Raw genomic sequence first — 25,727 nt, forward strand, 5'->3', positions numbered from 1 at the left:
AAGGTTTACGAAAATGTTCATGTTTGAAGTTTATGCATCTTAATGAAAACGATATTTTAAGTACAAGTATTTTTCACTGTTACATGTTGATTGTATTACGTATTATTTGTTATTAAGATTATGGTGTGTTGAGTCTTTAGACTCACTAGGTATGATGGATGCAGGTGAGGTTGAGGGAGGTCTTGACGGATGATTTGACTGGAATGATGGCGCACACAACCTGAGGACCAGCGGTTCTACTTTTTCCGCATTATGATTTATGACTCATGATTTATGTTAAAGATTTTTAAGACTGTTTATTTATGCTTTTTGGGAGGTTTTTGAGAGGTTTAGTATGGGCTATACTTTTCAAACTTATTGCTTTTTTGGTTGAGTAAAACAGTTGACGATTTCATTTTATGATTATTGCACTTGATTTTTAAAAGGCGAGTTGGTTGGTGTTTTATTTCAAAGGGTAAAATATAAAAATATTTTCATATGGTAAATGTACATGGCCAAAAATTGAGTGGTTAAAAAAAAAAATTCTCGTAACGCCCCGAAAATTTAAAGGTCCACGCGAACCACATGCATGCAATTATTAAATTCTCCTGTATTTTTATTAAATATTTTAATTACATTAATTAATTATGTTGTGCATAATTGCATGTTTAAAATATATTTTTCTACATTGTTGCATTAAAATGTAATTTTTAAGGATATTCGAGTTGCGATCGAGGGACGGGGACCGAGGGCTGAAAATGTAAAATGTTTTTATTAAATAATTATTTTTAATTATTTAAAATATGGTTTGCTTTTTAGTATTTTTGAAAATAAGGAGTTATGAGGTGAATTTATATGCCGGGACATAAATTTTATCAGGTGTTAGTTTTTCAACTAAATTACGAGCTTTTTGGCAACCCGGCTAATAAATTCACATATTTAATTAAACAAAAACCTTGTTGATATTTTATTAAATACTAATTAAAACTAATGGGCTTAATTTAGTGGCTTAATAGGGCCTAAAAGCCTTGATGTTAATTAATTAATATTTAAAGTATTAATTAAACAAAAACCCTACACTTTGAAAGAAAAACTCACGCCTCCCTCTCCCATTATTCTGAAATTCTCTCCAACTCTCCTTTTACTCAAACTCACAGCACACACAAAATTATAAGAAGGAAAGCTTCAAAACTTGTCAAGAAAATTCAAGCCAAGGTTTACGTCCCGTTCTTCGTCGACAACGTTTATTCGAGCGTATATTACGCAAAGACACGCCATACATCTCCTTTTCTCGTCTATCACATCATATTATTGTTTAAATTATATTTGAATGAAAAGCATGAGGTTTTTATTAGTATTTTCGAAATATTGCATGTACCTGAGTTAAACTTGTGAATTGTTGTTCTAAAAACATGAATATTATGTTGATTAGGGGCTGCCATGATTAGGATAGGTGGAGAGATGTTTTTACATGTTTTATTGAGTCTTAATCCCCCTAAAACGCTGTAAACAAGAGTAGAGGAAAACTGGAAACCGTAGGGAATAAGAAAAGGAAAACCGTAGGCTGTAGGACTTGTGCAAATTCATGAGGCTCGATCATTATGCATGGGGGGCTTGGGGTTTGACCAGGTCTCAAGGGGGGCTCGTGTTGGACGTGGGTCAGGGTCAGGAAGGGTCTTAGCATGGCTAGGACCCTTGGAGCGCAGCCTTGGAGGAGTCCCATGCAGCAGGGACTCCTCGCGCGGCAGTAGGGATGACAGCAGCCAAGGGGTGGCTCGATGCTGGGGTTTTGGTCAGTTAGGTGGTTCATCAGGGTCCTAGAATAATGGGAATGGGTCGGGCTAGGGGCTTGAGTGATGGTCTCTCTGGTGGCTCGAAGAAAGGAGGGAAATCGTGAGGGAGGCAACAAAACGCGCGAGACTGCTGGCTGTTCAGGTGGTTCGTGCGAAGGGTCCAGGGGCTGGGTTGGTCTGGGCATGGTCTGGGCGTGGTCCAGGGAGGGTTAGGGTGTGCTGGGCTCGGTAGTGGCTCAGCTGGTAGAGTCCTAGGATAACTAGGAGTCCTAGAGCAACTATGAAACTCACACACACATGTACAGATTTTGGGTCAAGTTTCAGGAAGGTTTTGAGCGGGCCAGGGGTTTTTTTTCGGGCTGAGCTTTGTCAGTAGGGTCCTTAGGTGAGTTGGCTCAAGGTGGCTCGGGCGTGGCTCGAGTAAATTAGGAGATGGCTCGGTGCGTTCGGTAGGGTGTCAAAACAAAAATTAAAAGGCTTAAAATGAAATTATGGGTCCACGGGGGTGGCTCATGACTTGGAAGGGTAAAATAAATATTAAAAATGCTATTTAAATTTGGGGTCAAAATAACGAGTTTTGGATTTAATCGAGATTTAATCGCCGCACGGAACGCTAATTAACGAATTATTTTAAACGCCTAATTTAAGCTTTATAAAATTATGAAAAATTATGGTTAAGCTTAAATAATTATTTGAAGTCTAATTTTTTAATTTGGGATTTTTGTATTAAGGTTTGGTTTAATTCGGGATTAAAACGCATTAATATGTTATATTTAAATAATAAATTAAAAATCATCGATTTAAGCCAAATAAAAATATGAGAAAATTCTTGTAAGCTTATATAATTATTTGGGACATTTTAGAGTCAAGAAATCGAGAAAAAAAGTCAAAATTGTAAATTGTCAAGTCCAGGGGTAAAACGGTCTTTTTACACCAAAAATTAGTAAATGTCATGGCAGTGCCCTAAATACCGTTTTTATGATATTATGATTATTTTTAAATGTTTATGAAATGTTCATGGTTAAATTATGATTTTTAAATGTCTAAGAGATTTTTATGATTTAAGGAAGACATTTAAAAGACATGTTGCATGCTTGGTTACAAAAACAAAATTGTTATGTTATGCATGATTTTATAAAGTGATGTGAATGTAAAACGTTGAAGGAAGTGAAGTAATTGTGACTAATTCGTTAATGATGGGGATATCGTGAGGATGATGGTCCCAGTGGGAGCCCGACGATCGTGTTTCCATTATTGCGAATATGTGGTAACGGTTATGTGGTAACGGTTTTGTGGTAACGATAAGAATGAGAATATCGTGAGGGGAAAAGGCCCCAGAGGGAGCCCATTTATGGGAAAAGGCCCCAGAGGGAGCCCCGAAGATCGTATTTCTATTCGAAAAATGATAGGCCATGGCCCAGTTGACCGGTGAGAGTGTTGCTGGTGTCCCCCGCCGCCCAGTACTGTGGTTACATGTAGATAGATCCATCGATTTAAGATCATGATCAGGAAAGTCACAATTAACAATCTGAATTCAACAAAAGAAAAAGAAAAGGAGAAGGAAAAATGTTTATGATCATGAAATTTTTTTATGTCATGTCATGTAAGGATAAAAGAAAAAGGTTAAGGTTTATGAAATGCATGTCATGAAAATGTTTATGTTTAAGTTTATGCATCTTCATGAAAACGATTTTTAAGTACAAGTATTTTTCACTGTTATATGTTGACTGTATTACGTATTACTTGTTATCAAGATTATGGTGTGTTGAGTCTTAGACTCACTAGGTGTGATGGATGGAGGTGAGGTTGAGGGAGGCCTTGACGGATGATCCTACTGGACTGTCGGTGCACAAAACCCGAGGACCAGTGCTACTATTTTTCGCATTATGTTTTATGATTACTGATTTAAGTTAAAGATTTTTAAGACTATTTATTTATGCTTTTGCGAGATTTTTGAGAGGTTTTATAAAGGCCCGAAAATTCGTGTTTGAAAATTTGCGGAAAATAAAAAAAAATTCTTTTTAAATAATTAAAATGTCTCATTCACAAATTAAACTAATAAGTAACGTTTAATATTCAAAATGGCAGCGGAAGAGTTTAATGTTTGCAAAATAACCGTTTAAAAATAATCCAACGACAGATAAGAATATTTGATCATAAAATAATAAATTTTGAAAAATGAGGTCCTCGGCTTCCACTATTGCCGACCCAAGCTAGCTCACTGGTCCCCGCCCTCGGTCCCGAGATCGTCAGTACCTACAAATATCAAGTCTAGTGAGTCTAAAGACTCAGCATGCATATATCTTAAATAACAAGTAAATTAAATAATAAAATCGCATGCAAGTGAAAATATCATGTCCTGAGGCATAACGTAAAATATCGTGTCATATTTAATTAAAGTACGTGCATAACAGAACTGAAAATCGTAGTGAAAATATTTGCTCCTTGGAGCCCTGTAATGAAATAGCATGTAATAATTTTCTGGTGAGATTATGGTCTACGCAAGTGGCCCCTGAACTGAACTGAGCTGACTGGTAACTGACGACCGGGTGAAATAATAATCGTCTGATCAGACTAATGCCACAGTATACTGGGTGGTAAAAAACTGAACTGACCGGTAACTGGCGACCGGGTGAAGTAATGATAGTAAAGTGGCCCAAAGCAATATCGCATAAATCTCAAAATGGATATTTTTTGCACGTAATATAATTAAATAACAACATTAAATATCATGTGATAATTTTACTGATTAGGTTGGATCGCTCCCAGGCTTGCTGCGACTTAAATCTAACATGAAAATATGCAAAGGATTTATTTGACCAAACTATGTAATTAAATCCGAAAACGCGACAACTACGCCAAACGACTTCGTATTTAATCATGACTCCGTACCAACCCGGACCAACACCGAACCATCATATAGTCATGATTAAAATACGCCTAAAATGATGAAATTATGCACATAAATTTACAGTACTCAAATTTAGTGAATGGAGGCCAAAAACGTGAAACGGTCTTTCGAGAGTCATTTTGGCACATTGCACCGTAAATTCTCCTACGACCTCTAAAATGATCCGAAACACAAACGGTCAAAAACATGACCTTCCTAACTAAATGAGGCACTGTCCAGTCCAAGGCCATAGGCTAAAAGCCAATCGAGAACCCGAAACACGCCTCTGAGCCGCAGCACGCTTGTTGTTAAAAATTACAGCAGCTGTGCCTTCGATTACTTGTGTCGTTTTCGAGACTACCGGCCATTTGGGCTTGAATCACCAACCAGAGGCTCTTACCAACACCCTAAGGAATGATTTGAACCATGGCTAAGGGCCCTAATCCAGCCACAATTCGAACCACCCTTGCGTGCGTGGGGTGTACTACTTCGTTTGCTGTCCCTTGTCATTCCAGTGGCCATTTGATTGACCATGGCATGATCTAGACATCAAAAGGTATTGTATGAACCGTGTTTAAGGGCTAGAAGCCAACCAAGATTCACACAACACTCTAGAACTCGAAACTCAACTCTCACAAACATCCAGAATTTTCAAATATTGATGGGGCTGTTCTTGTTTATTTTTAAAAAACGATTGGGACGTGAACCAAGCCATGAAAGGGGCATATTGGTCACGTCCTAGACATGCCAAGGTGATGTTCTAACCATGGATATAGCCTCTAGGGTAGCCAAGATCAGAAACATCCTCTTTGACAGCAAGCAATGAAAACCGAGACTCGAATGGCAAGCTTGGGGGAGTTGCTGTCAAACGTGGTACAAGGGGGGAAAAGGGCTGATACCAATGGACGTATCCCTTCTTAACACACCCTTTATCCATCCTAGATGCAGCCTAGAAAGCCTGGACATGAGCCAACCCCTGGAACCATCAAAACCAAGCAGAAACGTGAAGTGCACAAGGAAGGCAAGAAAATTCTGTACATGCTTTAGAAAATTGCTGTCATGTATTTCGGTTTTTATGGTTAAAAATCATGCACATGAGATGTTAAAAATCAGTATATGACTTGATTTAGGAGTGGATAAAAACATATACATGCCTTAGATTTGTTTGATACGAAAACAAATCGATATAACGACGCGACGCGGAGGAGACGGAGTTCTTTTCTTTCTTTCTTGCAACTCGATTTTCTCTCTTAATTCCTCACGGTTTTCTCACGATTTTTACACTGAAGTTCCTCTGATTCTCTCTCAGATTTTCGGTGAAGAGGAGGGGGAGGGAATGGTTAGATGAAAGATGGGAATTTGCAAGATAAAAAGGAAGAATAAATCTTGCTATCTATGAGTTTGTTAAGAGATTGATATCAAAAGATTTTTGGGGTGGATGGGGGTGCATTTGGTCGATTTTATGGTCTAGGATCAATGGAGGAATATTGTTTAATTAATTAATTGATGGTGATTAAAGTGGGGAGAATATCTACCTAGAAAAAGATTAAGGGAAAGATAATTAAGAAATGAATTGCCAACTAATAAAATCTTTCAAACTTAAAGGAGGGCCGATTTTTATCATAACAAAATGAGGTGGGATAATTAATAATTAATAATTATTGGGGAATTAAAAAGGCGAGAGATTTATCTCAAAAAAAAAAAATAGATAAGGAAGGAGATCAAGGAATTGAGTTGTTAACTAATTTAAATCTTTTAAATGAGAGGAGAGGGGTGATCGATTTCCATCAACTAAGATTTGGGTAGGAATATTGTGTAATTAATTTATTTGGTAGTGATTTAAAAGTTGGGGAGGATATCTATCTAGAAAAAGTTGAGGGAAGATAATTAGAAAACAAATTGCCCAACTAATAAAATCTCTTAAAATATGGGATGACCGATTTTCATAAATAAAAATAGGGTAGGGATATTGCTTAAATATTAATTATTGAAGATTAAGTGTGATAGAATTATCTCCCAAGAAAATGGATAAGGAAAGATAATTAAATAATTGGATTGACAACAAATTCTTAAATTAAATGAAGAGGGGCCGAAAATTATAATGAAAATGGAGGGGAAATTTTCTTAAATGTTGTATTTTTAAATCTCTAGTGTTTTATCTACCTATTAAATATTTTAGTGAATTAATAAATTAATTATGGAAATGACATTATCTTGCATGCATGACTAAATATTTGAATTACTTAATTAATTCCTTAAACATTCTTTTACATTAAATTAAGTTATTATTTAACTAAAATAAATTCTAAGAATGTTTTCTTAATATTAAATTTTATCTCAATACTCCAACTCCAGTCCAGCCTCACTTATTTAACTGAAAAGGTAGTAATTAAACTATTGCGTAAAATAATTAGATTCAAAGAAAAGTAATTAAATACTCATGCAATAAAAAAATCATTTTAATTTAAAATACTAGGAATTATGCATGGCTTATACGCAGTCTAATTTACGGGTTCTATAACCCTTCCCCCCTTAAAAGAAATTTCGTCATCGAAATTCGCTTATCCTTGATAAACAAAAAGTTTATACTCTTAATTCTAGAATCCTAATAATCCACGCTTCCGATGCGCTACTCTGATAAGATAAATATTAAGCTGTCCTTACGTCTACTCAATCCTAAATAAATTTGTCTATCGAAATCCTCGTTTGTGAATCGCAACTTAAAACAACTTATGGTGACTTATTTCTATTCAACTATAGCCCCGAATTTTGACTTATCCCGCAGTTTCTCATACTAGAGATGGATGTCCAAACTTATCGCACCTTACTTTTCTTATAAAATACTCGTAATATTCATCGACTTATTATATTATCATTTATGCAATTCGACTTAAGAAACCTTTGTACCAAAATTTACTGATCGACTTCTATTCTCAGTAGAACGCTTAAAGGTTACACCTTATTTCAACCTCATTGTAGTATTAGCCTAAAATCCTTGAATCGAATCTTTATCTTCCGGCACTAAACTAACGTAACTTATTATTTACAAGTGCATCCCGGATGTGAAATCGTTGTAAATCTTAAACCTCGAATAACGTTAATCCATAAAACTCAATTATACAACATCGACCTTCTACCTTAATAATAACACTTCTAGCATCAATTACCTGCTCAAACTATCCTCTTCCCAATTACAATCTAGTTGAGGCCTAGGACTCTGAACTTCCTCATTGGAACAAGTGTCGCATTCTTATGTATCCTTAATGCTTACTTAATTCTAGCATATAAACTTAATAAGTTAGCCCATGGTAGCATTAGACTAACTTTAATAAATCAATTTCACTTATAATCCATAGAATTCTAGAATCCCCATATCAGTCTTTTAGATTTCTCACTTGATAAAAAAAAATATTAATATTCATCAATTGATAACTTATATTGAACACAACTAATTCCCTTTCGTTTTTATTTCACCTAAAATTTCCGTATGAACAAATATCCCATAAATTTGAAATTCAAACTTACCTAATCCAAATAGCTTTGAATAAAATAATTCCAATACACATATCCGTTTAGTCCCAAGTTTGTTAATGACTTCCAAAATTTCTCAAGACAAGGTGTCTACCTCACCTCTTACGTGCGTCTATCAATTAAACTAACCATCATTGTACCCAACTTTCCTAAAAATGTTAAATTCTCACAAGGTATAATCTTAACTATTAAGATCATGACTAAAACTTGTGACACATTAAACTTATGTTCCCAAAAATTTACTAACTCAATGTTTATCCTTATAACTTAACTAACCGATCAAATTTACCTTAAATCGTCATCACTTTAAATTCTTAATTTGCCACAACATTATTTCACTAACGCTTAAATTTTCACGCCTAAGATTGATTCATCTTACAATGTCCTTGGTTACCATTCATTATAACATTATAACCCAAATATCTAAATATTCTATATTTTCTTCGAGCCTAAATAACCGAAAATTCCTACTATTTAAACCGTTCAATTCTCACTTACTACTAAATAAGTTCTCAAATTTCTTAAAATTGTAAAATTAATTCTTACTTTCCTCGAATATCATCCATTTTATTTTTCTAAATCTCGAAAATTCCACAATGACCCATGAGTCCTCAGTATTCCCAATTTCATTTTATAGATTTCCCGTATCATAAGGTCCAATAGTCTTAAGTTTATTAAACCCAAATTAATTCCCATAACACGTCTTACATTTCTATAAATACTTAAAATCCCAAGTGTTCCTCAAAAGTTCGCAATTACATCCTTAAAATTTTGAAACTTGCAATCTGGCCCTTACAGTTCTCCAAATTTACATTTTGGCCCTACAACTCTACGAAATTTGCATCATTGTCCCCATAAAATTTTCCATCTTTACCTCATTGAACTTTTAAATTCTCGAACTCAAAAATAAATCCCAAAATTTGGTAAATTCAAAAATAGTCCCTTAGAATTTTTGTTTTGCACTTAGGTCCTCAAATTATTAGTTATTACAATTAGGTCCCTAAAATTCTCAATTCATGCAATTCCATCCTTAAATTCGACTATGTAGAGCATGCATCCTAAATAAATTCTCATAATTAATCTTACATTTTCATAGATACTTAAAAAACTCAAATTGTACATTTATAATCCTAAAGATTGTCGTAGTCTTCGAATCGCTATTGCTTATATGAAATCCTCAAAAATTTACTCGACTAGCAACCAAGAACCATCAATAATTTCTTAGAAATTCTACAAGTCTGTTAGACTTAATTTTGTTGTGGAGATGCTAGTACAAAACCAGTAGATGCTGGCTTAAGTATAAAACCAATAGATATAAATAAGCAGAAAACCAGAAGCACTTGTACCGCGCTAAAACCAGTAGCAGCACTTATCAAGTACTGCTTAATCTACTTAACAAGTGACTTGTTAGCTAAAACCAGAACTAGAAGGAATACATAACTCGAAATTAACACTAGGAGAATTTTGTGTATCTCAAGTCTTTAAATATTACCGTTGATCTATTAACGTGATACTAGCATTTATTGCTTAATTAAATACCATTAAATGCTGTACGGGAACATTTAAAATGGCTTACCATTTTTGGTATGAACTGAGACTGATTGCTTTAATGTATTCTGCAGGGTCCATTTTCAGCAATAAAACTGAACCACTGAAAAGTCAAAAGAGCTGTTCAGATTTTAGAACGTTGGATGAAGCCTATATATGGAGACGAAGGACTTTTCAAGAAAAGGAGTGAACGAATCTCAATCAGAAAAATATCATTCGAGCATCGCTAGAACTTTCAGCTATCTCAAAAGCTCAACACTGAAAGAGCAGCACACGCTTCATTGCATACATTTGATCACTTGAGATCATATTGTTCTAGCTATTTTCATTATCTCTTCTTAAGTTATTCACTTCATTATCTCATTAATAGAAGAATCTGTAACTGGAAAAGAGTCATTTCCAGAACTTAAGATCATTCAAGTTGTTGAGTTGTAAAACTAAGAGTTTCAGTAGGCGAAGAAGAAGTCCTGTTGAAGTGGGTGTTTACAACTGCTGTACTGTATTCACCAAAGTCTTTTAGTAATATCTTCTGGAAACAGAAGAAGGGGAGACATAGAAGATTCATCTTCGAACTTCCAGAAACAAACCCTGTGCCATATTATTTTTCACCCACTAACCAACAGATCGTTTCCGCACATTATCTTGTGATCTGCTGGTCTTTAAACTTGAACAAAAATCTGCTAGTATCTTTAACAGGATTCTAGCACATCATTCTGGAAAATCGTTTAAGTTTGCCGTTGAGTTTATTTAACCCCCCTTTTAAACTCAACCCGATCCTCAACAAGTGGTATCAGAGCGGGTTATTCTTGTTCTGAAAAATATTTAACAGACATGGCTCATTTCAGCAAAATTCCAATGTTCTCAAAAGAAGACTTTGATGACTGGAAAATCAGAATGAAAGCTCATCTTGCGGCTCAAGATGATGACATGTGGTATGTCATCACAAATGGTCCATTAAAGATCTTAAAGCTAAATCCAGCTGTTGCTATCACCGAAGGTGCACCTCAGATGCTGGAAAAACCAAGATATGAATGGACAAGTGAGGACAAGAAGAAAGCCAATCTTGACAATGTTGCAAAGGACATTCTGTACAAGACACTCGACAAAAATACCTTCAGCAAAATCAAAATGTGCCCTACTGCCAAGGAAATCTGAGAAAAATTGATTCAGATCTGTGAAGGAAACGAAGAAACTAAGGAATACAAACTGTCTGTAGCCATGCAGAAGTTTGAGAATATGAAGATGAAGGCTGGAGAAAGTATGAATGAATTTGATGAACGCTTCAGCAGTCTTGTCAATGAACTATCAGCCCTTGGGAAAGATTTTGGCAACAGAGAAATTGCATTAAAGGTAATGAGAGCCCTACCCAGAGAGTGGGACGTCAAAACGATGGCAATGAGAGCTTCCAGGGATCTAAACAAGTTAGAACTGCATGACTTGTTCTCAGATCTAAAGGCATATGAGTTTGAACTTGAAGTTCGAAGTGGAGAAGAGCCCTTAGCAATTCCACCAACTAAAGCTCTCGCAGCTACTGTTAACTCTACTGCTACAGCTGCCTCAAGTTCATCTTCTGCTACCGCTATAGAGAGCACTTCTGAGAGAAGCGCTGAACAGATAAGCCATGACGCAATGTCATTATTTGGTAAGAAGTTTTCAAGATTCATGAGAAAGAATCACAGAACATTTCAAAGTCCCAACCGCAATTTCAAAATTAATCACCATCTGGTGATATGGCATGTTTTAACTGCGGAAAAGTTGGACACTTCATTGCTGACTGTCCAAAACCAAAGAAAGATGACCAGAAGAAGAAGGGTGTCAAACGAAATGATAAAAAGATCAGAAGAGATAGGAAGGCAATGATTGCAGAAGAAAGTAAGTCCAAATGGGCAGACTCAAGTTCCGAATCTTCTAGTTCTGAAAGCCATTCAAGTGACAGTGATGAAGATGAGATCAAATGTCTGATGGCAAATACTGAATCAACCTCGACATCCGGAGAGGTATTTGACTTTGACTCTGATGAATTTACACGCACTGATTTAGTCAAAGCATAACACGACATGGTAGAAGAGTATTCAAGACTTTCTCAATCATTCGAGGAAGTTAAGATTGAAAATCAGAACTTAAGAGATCAGAACAGTAAGTTAACTTGCTTGCAAGTAAACAGCTGTAATGATTTACAAGTTGAGATGAGTAAATTAAAAACTGAGAATGAAAGAGTAAAAGCAGATTACCAAACGATGCTTTCTGAAAACCAGAAGTTATCGCTACTGGTGAATGCTTGGAACAAGTCCTCTATTTCACTCGAAAAGATGCAAGAGTTACAAAAACAATCTGGATACAGGAGTGGTCTCGGATTTTGTAATGATGAAGGCACTTCTGAAACGAATACTAAGCCAAAACTGGATATGTGCAAAGCGAAGTACATTCATTTTGTGAAATCCAGTGTGGTACAGAAACCAGAAGTACCTACTGCTTCAATTGAAAGGAATGTAAATCAGATGAACAAAAAGATGCATTATGGTCTGGGTTATGTTGAACCTAAGGAAAGAGTTGACCAGAGTTCTGGATCCAGTAGAGGATTCAACTAAGGAAGACAACCTCCTATGAAGGTTAAAAACTATCAGTACTACAATTCTAGACCTGTTTAGAAGAGATACAGGCCAGACAACAGAAACAGAAGGGAAGAACAACATTCTAAGATGCATAATGTTAGAAATAACAGACCCTTTGTTGCACACACCTCCATGGATACTCGAAGTACAAAGATTGTACAAATGTGGGTTCCAAAGGGACTAATAAGGCTTGGACCCAAGTAGATTGGGTACCAGATACTAAAATTTATGTTTGCAGGTACAGGTGAAGAAAGCCAAGATCAGTAGCTCAACATGGTATTTGGACAGTGGATGTTCCAGACACATGACTGGACAAAAGAGTCTACTATCAGAAATAGTGAGTTGTACTGGACCAGACATAACCTTTGGGGACAACTCAAAAGGTAAAACCGTGGGTAAGAGTAAGATTATCCATGGTAACATCACTATTAAGGATGTGCTCCTAGTTGAAAATCTTTGTTATAACTTGATGCAGTATTAGTCAATTATGTGATAATGGATTTTCAGTAGCATTCCAGAAGCACACTTGCACAGTTAAAAATGCTGATGACACAACTGTTTTGACCGGAGTTAGAAATGGCAACACCTATAAAATCTCATGGAACATAGATCATATCATTGCTCCTACATGTTTAGTTGCATCTCTAAGTGATAAACACTGGCTGTGGCACAAGAGATTGAATCACCTGATTTTAAGTCTATCAACAATCTCAGAAAGCATAACTTAGTCGATGGATTGCCAGACATAAATTTTGTTAAGAATCATGTATGTTCTGCATGTCAACTTGGTAAGCAAGTAAGATCTAGTTTCAAAAATAAAGACAGCAAATCATCTTCAAGATGTTTAGAATTATTGCATATGGACTTATTTAGTCCAATCCCTATCATAAGCTTAGGGGGAATGAGATACACCCTTGTTGTTGTTGATGATTTCTCTAGATTTACTTGGGTAATCTTTCTTGCTGGAAAAGATCAAACCAGTAGCCTTCTGATCAAACTTCTGAAAAAGGTTCAAAATGAAAAATCAGTTTCTGTCATTAGAATCAGAAGTGATCGAGGTACTGAATTTACTAACAAGACTCTTGAGATATATCTAGATGAACAGGGCATTCATCATGAATATTCAGCTGCCAGGACGCCCCAACAAAATGGAGTAGCTGAGAGGAGAAACAGAACACTTAAAGAAGCTGCTAGAACAATGCTAGCTGATGCAGACATCTCTCAGCGCTTCTGGGCAGAAGCTATTAATACTGCTTGCTACACACAAAACAGAACAATGATCAACAAGAGGAATAATCAGACTCCTTACGAAATATGGACAGGGAGTAAACCAAATGTATCTTATTTTCATGTTTTTGGTTGTAGATGCTTTGTGGCATAATAATGGTAAAAATCATTTAGCTGCATTCGATTCAAAATCTGACGCAGGATTATTTCTTGGATATTCAGCAGTTAGTAAGGCATTTAGAACTTTCAATAATAAAACACTCAATGTTGAAGAATCTATTCATGTTGTCTTTGATGAAGACAGCAGTGCTCCCGAGATTACTAACATATCTAATCTCAGTAACAGGTTAGGCAGGGTTCATCTGGAACTAGATAGTGAAGATGATGCAGAAGCAAGCATCAAGGATGTTCAAAATCCAGAACCAGACAGTCATATTCCAGAACCACCAGCTGACACTCCAGAACTAGCAGCTGATATTCCAAAACAATCTACTGCTTTATATAAAGATAATCTAAATCCTTTTGTCTGGAGAAAATCTCATCCTCCATCTTTGGTGATTGGAAATCCAGCAGCTCCGCTAAGGACCAGATGACAGATGATGAATGAATACATGCATGCTGCTTTTATTTCTCAAGATGAACCAAAGAAGATTGAAGAAGCTCTTCTGGATCCCAATTGGATAGAAGCTATGCAAGAAGAGCTGAATCAATTTGAGAGGAATAAAGTTTGGTTTCTAGTACCTAGACCATCTCACCAAGCTGTCATTGGAACCCGGTGGGTATTCAGAAACAAACTAAATGAAGAAGGAATAGTTATCAGAAACAAAGCAAGATTAGTTGCACAAGGATTCAGACAAGAAGAAGGAATAGACTATGATGAAACTTTTGCACCAGTAGCTAGGCTCAAAGCTATCAGAATATTTTTAGCCTTCGCTGCTTTCAAAAATTTCAAAGTGTATCAGATGGATGTGAAGAGTGCGTTCCTCAATGGTCTACTACAAGAGGAAGTCTATGTTGAACAGCCTCCAGGTTTTTCTGATCACCTATTACCGAATCATGTTTTTAAATTACACAAAGCATTGTATGGTCTGAAACAAGCACCTAGGGCTTGGTACGACACACTTTCACAATTCCTTATTAACCATGATTTCACCGTTGGTACCGTGGACAAGACTTTGTTTACCCTAGTCAAAAATAAACACATATTATTAGTTCAAATTTATGTTGATGATATTGTATTTGGGTCTACTAACCCCAAATTATGTGCAAAGTTTGCTAAGTTAATGCAGGAACAGTTCGAGATGAGCATGATGGGAGAATTAACATTTTTCTTAGGACTTCAAATCAAGCAACTTGATACTGGAATCTTCATCAATCAAGCTAAGTATACAAAGGAACTTCTGAAAAAGTTTGGGATGGAAGCATGCTCTGCTGCTTCCACTCCTATGAGCTCATCTACCAAACTTGATAAAGATGAAGGGGGAACTCCAGTAGAGGTAACTCAGTATCGTGGTCTTATTGGCTCATTGTTATATCTTACTGCCAGTAGACCCGATATTATGTTTGCTGTTTGCATATGTGCTAGATTTCAATCTAATCCTAAACAATCACATTTCATTGCTTGTAAAAAGAATTTTAAAATATCTGAAAGGTATTCAAAATGTAGGCCTCTGGTATCCCAAGGACTCATCGTTTAATCTTATTGGATACTCAGATGCTGATTATGCAGGATGTAAACTGGATAGGAAAAGCACAAGTGGTTTTTGTCAATTTCTTGGTGACAGGTTGATCTCTTGGTTTAGCAAAAAGCAGACTTCTATAGCCACGTCAACTGCAGAAGCAGAGTATCTTGCTGCTGGAAGCTGTTGTTCTCAAATGCTTTGGATACAACAACAACTTAAAGACTATGGAGTTCAAGTCTCTGAATCACCTATACTTTGTGACAATACCAGTGCAATTGCTATATCGCATAATCCAGTACTCCATTCCAAAACGAAGCACATTGATATCAGACATCATTTCATTAGAGATCATGTACAAAAGAAGGATATTCGTTTGGAATATATTCATACTGATCAGCAAGCAGGAGACATATTTACCAAACCACTTCCCGAGAATAAGTTTTCGTATTTTCGTAATGTTCTCGGATTAATTGATTTATCATAACTACTGTTTATTATCTTCTGTTTTCACGTGTCTTCTGTTTCTTTATTCTAATCCAGTAGAAATATTCAGAAATAAGAACATCACAAGAGGTATGAAAAAACAAAATCTTTTATTCATATAATCAGATGCATTACATTACAAGGGGTACAATTGAAGATATCAGCAGAATGATTACACAGATTATCCTACTAAGCTTTTAAGTATCATCTATCCACCTAGCAGTCTCTTATTGCATTAGAATGCTTATGGAAGGGAATGATGTTGCAGCCTAATCTTAATAAGAGCAAATAATCTTTTTGATTGTTCAAATTACAACTCCAGGAGTTTGATCCAAGGATCATTATATAAAGAACGATATCTTCAAACATCTTCTTAGAAAACGCAGCAATTTGTCTTCTGAACATTCTTGCTTCGGCTTCTGGATCAGACTCTGCTTCTTCATTCACATTAGTTTTCATTTGATCTTATGTACGATTAACATTGTTTAACTTGTGCAGGTATTTATAGTGGTATTCAAGGGAGATAAAGATCCTTGCGACTGTTCATTATCAACGGTTCAGATTGAAAGTTTGCCAAGAGTCATTTGGTGTTTAATATCCTTTATTACTGCATTAATTGAATGGGAACATTGTTATGGCATTTATATTAGAAACTGATTTGTCTTTTCGATAAAACAATGTATCTACCAGAAGTTGTCGAAGTGCTGCATTTGTTTCAGCAATTTACCTTCTTCCAGTAGATATTATCATGAAACGACAAATCAGTTTCTGTTCATTCAGCAACCGCCTCGGACAGCCCGCCAATTTTTGTTACTAAATCTTTTTAAAATTTGAAATGAGTAGAGTAACTGACACTCCTATTTTCTCTCTCTACCAACCATAAACATATCGACACGTGTCCCTATGTTTACTAACGGCTGTACATTTCATTCTTTTTAATCGTTCATTTTTCTCTTTCATTGCACTTTACAAATTCAGATCATTACTTTGCATCTACTGCTTTCTTGCATCTACTATTAATCTACCTCAAATCTTTTTCAACTCAGAAATGGTCGCAGCTTATACTTTGAATGCTTATCAGGTGAACTTTGCATCTGTTCTCACTATTAAGGATGAGACCCTCGTTAAGATGTTCAAATCCTTGGAAAAATCTGGACTTCGCAAATTCTTGGAATCGCCTGCTATTATCTACAAGTCCGCTCTTCTGGATTTCTGCGCCAAAACAGAAGTTGTCGAGGTAAAGATTAATTACACACAGGGAGATGCATCAATCTCCATTGATGCTGCATTTCTCAGTTCCACCTTCTTTCTACCGATTTCTGGACCTTGTGAGCTTTCGGATATCACAAAGGAAGAGATGTCTACTGCTTTGAAAAACTTTTCAGCCACTGGAGAAGAGCTTTCACCTTCCTTCTTCAAGAAGCTATTGAAAATTGAGTACCCGGTACTCGCTGATATCATGGCAAAAGCCTTGTTGGTCAAGGCTGGAACTTTCGACAAACTGACCAAAGAGAAGGTTCAAGTGATGGTGGCCATCACTTCAGAAAAGAAAATGGATTGGGGTCGCTTTCTGTTTTGAATTATGAAAGATATGATTCTACGGAAAGGTAGTGGATTTGCTGTGCAAATCAGTAAAATGTTGAAAGATGCTGGTTTTCCCAGAACAACAGAAGAGGATGGCTCTTCGGTCACCATGACTGATGCTGATAGTGTGCTTCCCTTAAGGCCAAAGCCAACAGTTGGTGAGTTTGTGGCTATAAAGAAGGAAATTGGGGAATCTCAGGCTGAGGGGCAGAAGAAAATCAAAAGAAAAAGAGTTGTGGTTGTGTCTGATTCTGACAAAACGGAATCAGAAGAATCAGCAGCACCCACTCAACAAACTTCATTGCCTCCCACCCCATCCAAGAAGAAGCCTCGCACCACCATCCGCATCAAGAAAACAGCAGCTCTTGCTGAATTAGAGACTGTTCCTCTTCGACAAGTTTTTCCACAAGCTGTCCCATCCACCAAAGCAAAAGCCATTGAATTAGGACCTTCAACTGCTCAATTTTTCAGACCAACTTCTCGTGTGGTCATTAGAGAATCTGCTACTGGTTCTTCTGCTTTCAAACCAGTAGTCCCTGCTACTTCTGGAAAAGGGAAAGGCAAGATTACCGAGTTGTCTCAGTCACCGGTGGCCACATCAATCATTCAAACAGCAATCGATCTTCATCTGGAAGAAATTGATAATTCAACCAGAGAAGACATGAAATTTTTTGATGATTGGCTCAAGGTAAGAGTCTACCATCCAATCATCTTTTTGAACACTCCCGGTAATTTTTGCTCAAACTGTGAAAAATGAGAAAAAGGTTTTTGCTGTTGCCAAGACAAAAAATGTGATAGAAGCCATCAATCGCCGAAACTACATTCTGGATCAAGTCAAATAGCAGAATATGGACATTGTTCTGAAAACGTTGAAGTCGAATTTTGACTCTACTGGTCCTACTGCGTTTCATGATCAGAACGTCATTCAACTTTTGTCGGAGCAGCTGACAATTTTGTCTGAGAAAATTGTTACCAAGGAGAAGGCTTTTTCTCAGCCTTCAAAATTTAGTATCAATACCATCCCCGCAATTTTGAAGACTCAGTTAGTTGAGGAACCAGCTAAAGCTTCTTCTGAAGTCAATGTCTCTAGTACTCCTGCACCTCAAGTAGCTCCTACTCAATCATCCTCACTTATTTCTGTTCATGATCTGGCATCGGTTGATGAAGTGATCGAATCAATTGTGCAGACTCAAGCAGCACAGGATGACTCACTGCCAGTTATTACTACTTCTGCTAATCCTCCTCCAGTCCAATCCATTCCAGAATATGCTAATGTCACTGATACTACTTCTTCATCTCTTCCAGAGCTTAAACATTTTTCAGAAGCTCATCAAGCTGAAATGGCAACTCTGTTGCCTACTTCACCTTCTACTGTTGAGCCGAGAGCTATTACTGAACCTTCTGCTGATTTGCAACAACCAAAAACAAGGCCAACAGATCCAACTACTGCTTCAGAAGGTCCCTCTGCCGAACCAGAACCAGCATTTATCACTCAAGCAGAAGTTGCACCGTGTACTGCTCTTATTATTTCTTCTCAGCATTCTCCTGAGCGCATCGCCAGAATGGAAGATATCAAGCAACTGTGCTCTTGTTGAATCTTCTTCACCTTCTGAGACCTCTGCTCTTGAACATGCCATGGAAACTCTTCAAAGAGGACTTCATAATCTATATGAGATTGTCAAACAGCTCTCTTATGAACACAGTGAGCATAGCGGTCACGTCAAATCTAGTCAAGAACGTATATCAAAAGAAGTCGCAAACACCAGTGAATCTTTGACGAGATTTTCTATCGAATTCAGTTTGTTCAAGAAGAATATTTTCCACAATCAAGGTCTCATTTTGATTGGTCAAAGTGATCTCAACAAGACCGTTTCTGATCATCACTCCTAAATTTCAGCAGTTTCTACCAAAGTCGAAGCCTTGGATTCGAAGCTGGAACTCCTTGATACCAAGATTGAATCTCAATTTCAATCTCTTACAAATATGTCAGACAGAGTTTCGAGCCAAGCACCATACTTGGAAATGCTGAATGCAGGAATCCAAACCCTCATAGGCCGAGTTGATGATCTAATCACTCAATTTAAGGATAGTGATGCCAAAAAGTGGGAAGACAATAGATTTGGAGAGAGAACTGGAGCAAGTAGCAGCAGACCTCATTCTTCTGTAAGGGATCAAGATCCAGATGAAGGTATTTTCAGAGATATCAGAACAAATTAGTTTTATTTTCTTGTCTTGATTTTCTGGATACTAATAGCTTTTATCTGCTTCTCAATCTGTTCTACTAACGTTTTAAGGAACATCTAGGTTTTGGCATCACTACAAAGGGGGAAATTGTTAGAATTAATTTTGTTGTGGAGATGCTAGTACAAAACCAGTAGATGCTGGCTTAAGTATAAAACCAGCAGATATAAATAAACAGAAAACCAGAAGCACTTGTACCGCGCTAAAACCAGTAGCAGCACTTATCAAGTACTGCTTAATCTACTTAACAAGTGACTTCCTTGCTAAAACCAGAACTAGAAGGAACACATAACTCGAAATTAACACTAGCAGAATTTTGTGTATCTCAAGTCTTTAAATATTACCGTTGATCTATTAACGTGATACTAGCATTTATTGTTTCATTAAATGCCATTAAATGCTTGTACGGGAACATTTAAGACGGCTTACCATTTTTGGTATGAACTGAGACTGATTGCTTTAATGTATTCTGCAGGGTCCATTTTCAGAAATAAAACTGAACCGCTGAAAAGTCAAAAGATCCGTTCAGATTTTAGACATGTTGGATGAAGCCTATATATGTAGACGAAGGACTTTTCAAGAAAAGGAGTGAACGAATCTCAATCAGAAAAATATCATTCGAGCATCGCTAGAACTTTCAGCTATCTCAAAAGCTCAACACTGAAAGAGCAGCACACGCTTCATTGCATACATTTGATCACTTGAGATCATATTGTGCTAGATATTTTCATTATCTCATCTTAAGCTATTCACTTCATTATCTCATTAATAGAAGAATCTGTAACCTGGAAAAGAGTCCTTTCCAGAACTTAAGATCATTCAAGTAGTTGAGTTGTAAAACTAAGAGTTTCAGTAGACGAAGGGTAAGTCCTGTTGAAGTGGGTGTGTACAACTGTTGTACTGTATTCACCAAAGTCTTTTAGTAATACCTTCTGGAAACAGAAGAAGGGGAGACATAGAAGATTCATCTTCGAACTTCCAGAAACAAACCCTGTGTCATCTACTGTTTTTCTGTTTCATTATTTTTCACCAACTAACCAACATATCGTTTCCACACATTATCTTGTGATCTGCTGGTCTTTAAACTTGAACAAAAATCTGCTAGTATCTTTAACAAGATTCTAGCACATCATTCTGTAAAATCGATTAAGTTTGTCCGTTGAGTTTATTCAACCCCCCTTTCTAAACTCAACCCGATCCTCAACAAAGTCCCAAAAACATTCATAATTTTCAAGATTGACTTATGACCCATTTGGAGAACATCAGTACTGTTGACCCAAAAATTAATATAGTCAAATGATTTCCAACATTTCCTAATGACCAATAGCTAAATTCTTATCATTTAACCCATCATATTATCGTTTATTGCTAAACTAGTCCCCAATTTCCGTAATAATTGCAAAATAAATTCTTAATTTTCCCAAAAATTTTCCAATTGCTCCTAAATTTCGAAAATTCCTTAAATAACCCATACGTAACCAACATGCATAATTCCATAATTTATTTAAATTTAATTAAATACTGAACAATTGAAAATCTGAACGTAAAAATACTTCATGAGAACATGCAGTTGAAATAATTCATGCTTTAAATAAAACGCATAAATGTAAAACTTACAGACCGAAGACGTGACTTCGTGAGCTTCTCGAGGTCAGTAGTAGTACAACCCTTTACAAGAACATAGGCTCTGATACCAGCTATAAAGGCCCGAAAATTCGTGTTTGAAAATTTGCGGAAAATAAAAAAAATTTCTTTTTAAATAATTAAAATGTCTCATTCACAAATTAAACTAATAAGTAACGTTTAATATTCAAAATGGCAGCGAAAGAGTTTAATGTTTGCAAAATAACCGTTTAAAAATAATCCAACGACAGATAAGAATATTTGATCATAAAATAATAAATGTTGAAAAATGAGGTCCTCGGGTTCCACTACTGCCGACCCAAGCCAGCTCACTGGTCCCCGCCCTCGGTCCCGACATCGTCAGTACCTACAACAATCAAGTCTAGTGAGTCTAAAGACTCAGCATGCATATATCGTAAATAACAAGTAAATTAAATAATAAAATCGCATGCAAGTGAAAATATCATGTCCTGAGGCATAACGTAAAATATTGTGTCATGATTAATTATAGTACGTGCATAACTGAACTGAAAATCGTAGTGAAAATTTTTGCTCCTTGGAGCCCTGTAATGAAATAGCATGTAATAATTTTCTGGTGAGATTATGGTCTACGCAAATGGCCCCTGAACTGAACTGAACTGAACTGACCGGTAACTGACGACCGGTTGAAATAATAATCGTCTGATCAGACTAATGCCACAGTATACTAGGTGGTACAAAACTGAACTGACCGGTAACTGGCGACCGGGTGAAGTAATGATAGTAAAGTGGCCCAAAGCAATATCGCATAAATCTCAAAATGGATATTTTTTGCACTGTAATATAATTAAATAACAACATTAAATATCCTTGTGATAATTTTACTGATTGGGTTATATCGCTCCCAGGCTCGCTGCGACTTACATCTAACATGAAAATATGCAAAGGATTTATTTGACCAAACTATGTAATTAAATCCGAAAACGCGACAACTACGCCCAACGACTTCGTATTTAATCATGACTACGTACCAACCCGGACCAACACCGAACCATCATATAGTCATGATTAAAATACACCTAAAATGATGAAATAATGCTCCTAAATTTACAGTACTCGAAATTTAGTGAATGGAGGCCAAAAACGTGAAACGCTCTTTCGATTGTCATTTTAGCACATTGCACCGTAAATTCTCATACGACCTCTAAAATGATCCGAATCATGAACGGCCAAAAACATGACCTTCCTAACTTGATGAGGCACGGTACAATCCAAGACCATAGACTAAAAGCCAACCAAGAACCCGGAACACGCCTCTGAACCGCAGCACGTTTGCTGTCAAAAATTACAGCAGCTGTGCCTTCGATTTCTTGTGTCGTTTTCGAGACTACCGGCCATTGGGGCTTGAACCACCAACCAGAGGCTCTTACCAACACCCTAAGGAATGATTTGAACCATGGCTAAGGGCCCTAAGCCAGCCACAATTCGAACCACATCAGAAACAAACCCGAAACTCCCACCCGAGAAGCACCCTTGCGTGCGTGGGGTGTACTACTTCATTTGCTGTCCCTTGTCATTCTAGTGGCCATTTGATTGACCATGGCACGATCTAGACATCAAGAGGTATTGTATTAATCGTGGTTAAGGGCTATAAGCCAACCAAGATTCACACAACACTCTAGAACTCGAAACTCAACTCACACAAACATCCAGAATTTTCAAAGACCAATGGGGCTGTTCTTGTTTATTTTTAAAAACAGATTGGGACGTGAACCAAGCCATGAAAGGGGCATATTGGTCACGTCCTATTCATGCCAAGGTGATTTTCTAATTATGGCTATAGCCCCTAAGGCAGCCAAGATCAGAAACATCCTCTTTGACAGCAAGCAATGAAAACCGAGACTTGAATGGCAAGCTTGGGGGAGTTGCTGTCAAACGTGGTACAAGGGGGGAAAAGGGCTGCTAACAATGGACGTATCCCTTCCTAACACGCCCTTTACTCATCCTAGATGCAGCCTAGAAATCCTGGACGTGAGCCAACCCCTGGAACCATCAAAACCTGCAGAAACGTGAAGTGCACAAGGAAGGCAAGAAAATTCTGTACATGCTTTAGAAAATTGCTGTCATGTATTTCGGTTTTTATGGTTAAAAATCATGCACATGAGATGTTAAAAATCAGTATATGACTTGATTGAGGAGCGGATAAAAACATATACATGCGTTAGATTTGTTTGATACGAAAACAAATCGATATGACGACGCGACGCGGAGGAGACGGAGTTCTTTTCTTTCTTTCTTGCAACTCGATTTTCTCTCTTAATTCCTCACGGTTTTCTCACGATTTTTACACTGAAGTTCCTATGATTCTCTCTCAGATTTTCGGTGAAGAGGAGGGGAGGGAATGGTTAGATGAAAGATGGGAATTTGCAAGATAAAAAGGAAGAATAAATCTTGCTATTTATGAGTTTGTTAAGAGATTGATAACAAAAGATTTTTGGGGTGGATGAGGGTGCATTTGGTCGATTTTATGGTCTAGGATCAATGGAGGAATATTGTTTAATTAATTAATTGATGGTGATTAAAGTGGGGAGAATATCTATCTAGAAAAAGATTAAGGGAAAGATAATTAAGAAATGAATTGCCAACTAATAAAATCTTTCAAACTTAAAGGAGGGCTGATTTTTATCATAACAAAATGAGGTGGGATAATTAAAAATTAATAATTATTGGGAAATTAAAAAGGTGAGAGATTTATCTCAAAAAAAAAATAGATAAGGAAGGAGATCAAGGAATTGAGTTGTTAACTAATTTAAATCTTTTAAATGAGGGAGAGGGGTGATCGATTTCCATCAACTAAGATTTGGGTAGGAATATTGTGTAATTAATTTATTTGGTAGTGATTTAAAAGTTGGGGAGGATATCTATCTAGAAAAAGTTGAGGGAAATGAGATAAGGAAAGATAATTAAATAATTGGATTGACAACAAATTCTTAAATTAAATGAAGATGGGCCGAAAATTATAATGAAAATGGAGGGGAAATTTTCTTAAATGTTGTATTTTTAAATCTCTAGTGTTTTATCTACCTATTAAATATTTTAGTGAATTAATAAATTAATTATGGAAATGACATTATCTTGCATGCATGGCTAAATATTTGAATTACTTAATTAATTTATTAAACATTCTTTTACATTAAATTAATTTATTATTTAACTAAAATAAATTCTAAGAATGTTTTCTTAATATTAAATTTTATCTCAATACTCCAAGTCCAGTCCGGCCTCACTTATTTAACTGAAAAGGTAGTAATTAAACTACTGCGTAAAATAATTAGATTCAAATAAAAGTAATTAAATACTCATGCAATAAAAAAATCATTTTAATTTAAAATACTAGGAATTATGCATGGCTTATACGCAGTCTAATTTACGGGTTCTACAACCCTTCCCCCCTTAAAAGAAATTTCGTCCTCGAAATTCGCTTATCCTTGATAAACAAAAGTTTATACTCTTAATTCTAGAATCCTAATAATCCACGCTTCCGATGCGCTACTCTGATAAGATAAATATTAAGCTGTCCTTACGTCTCCTCAATCCTAAATAAATTTGTCTATCGAAATCCTCGTTTGTGAATCGCAACTTAAAACAACTTATGGTGACTTAGTTCTATTCAACTATAGCCCCGATTTTGACTTATCCCGCAGTTTCTCATACTAGAGATGGATGTCCAAACTTATCGCACCTTACTTTTCTTATACTATACTCGTAATATTCATCGACTTATTATATTATCATTTATGCAATTCGACTTAAGAAACCTTTGTACCAAAATTTACTGATCGACTCCTATTCTCAGTAGAACGCTTAAAGGTTACACCTTATTTCAATCTCATTGTAGTATTAGCCTAAAATCCTTGAATCAAATCTTTATCTCACGGCACTAAACTTACATAACTTTTTATTTACAAGTGCATCCGGGATGTGAAATCGTTGTAAATCTTAAACCTCGAATAACGTTAATCCATAAAACTCAATTATACAACATCGACCTTCTACCTTAATAATAACACTTCTAGCATCAATTACCTGCTTAAACTATCATCTTCCCAATTACAATCTAGTTGAGGCCTAGGACTCTGAACTTCCTCATTGGAACAAGTGTCGCATTCTTATGTATCCTTAATGCTTACTTAATTCTAGCATATAAACTTAATAAGTTAGCCCATGGTAGCATTAGACTAACTTTAATAAATCAATTTCACTTATAACCCATAGAATTCTAGAATCTCCATATCAATCTTTTAGATTTCTTACTTGATAAAAAAAAATATTAATATTCATTAATTGATAACTTATATTGAACACAACTAATTCCCTTTCGTTTTTATTTCACCTAAAATTTCCGTATGAACAAATATCCCATAAATTTGAAATTCAAACTTACCTAATCCAAATAGCTTTGAATAAAATAATTCCAATACACATATCCGTTTAGTCCCAAGTTTGTTAATGACTTCCAAAATTTATCAAGACAAGGTGTCTACCTCACCTCTTA

General features: G+C 36.2%; 1 long non-coding RNA gene across 1 annotated transcript in view; it reads left to right on the forward strand.

Moving 5' to 3' along the window:
- The window catches only part of LOC142548094 (uncharacterized), a 117,655-nt gene extending 95,701 nt beyond the window's left edge, over nt 1–21,954 (forward strand). Inside the window, exons 2-3 of the long non-coding RNA XR_012820881.1 lie at nt 4,202–4,321; nt 21,904–21,954. This is a non-coding gene — a long non-coding RNA (uncharacterized LOC142548094). The remainder of the gene's footprint in view (nt 1–4,201; nt 4,322–21,903) is intronic.
- Nucleotides 21,955–25,727: the final 3,773 nt, after the last annotated feature.

This window comes from Primulina tabacum, chromosome 6, assembly GCF_025594145.1.
Source record: "Primulina tabacum isolate GXHZ01 chromosome 6, ASM2559414v2, whole genome shotgun sequence".
Taxonomy (NCBI): domain Eukaryota; kingdom Viridiplantae; phylum Streptophyta; class Magnoliopsida; order Lamiales; family Gesneriaceae; genus Primulina; species Primulina tabacum.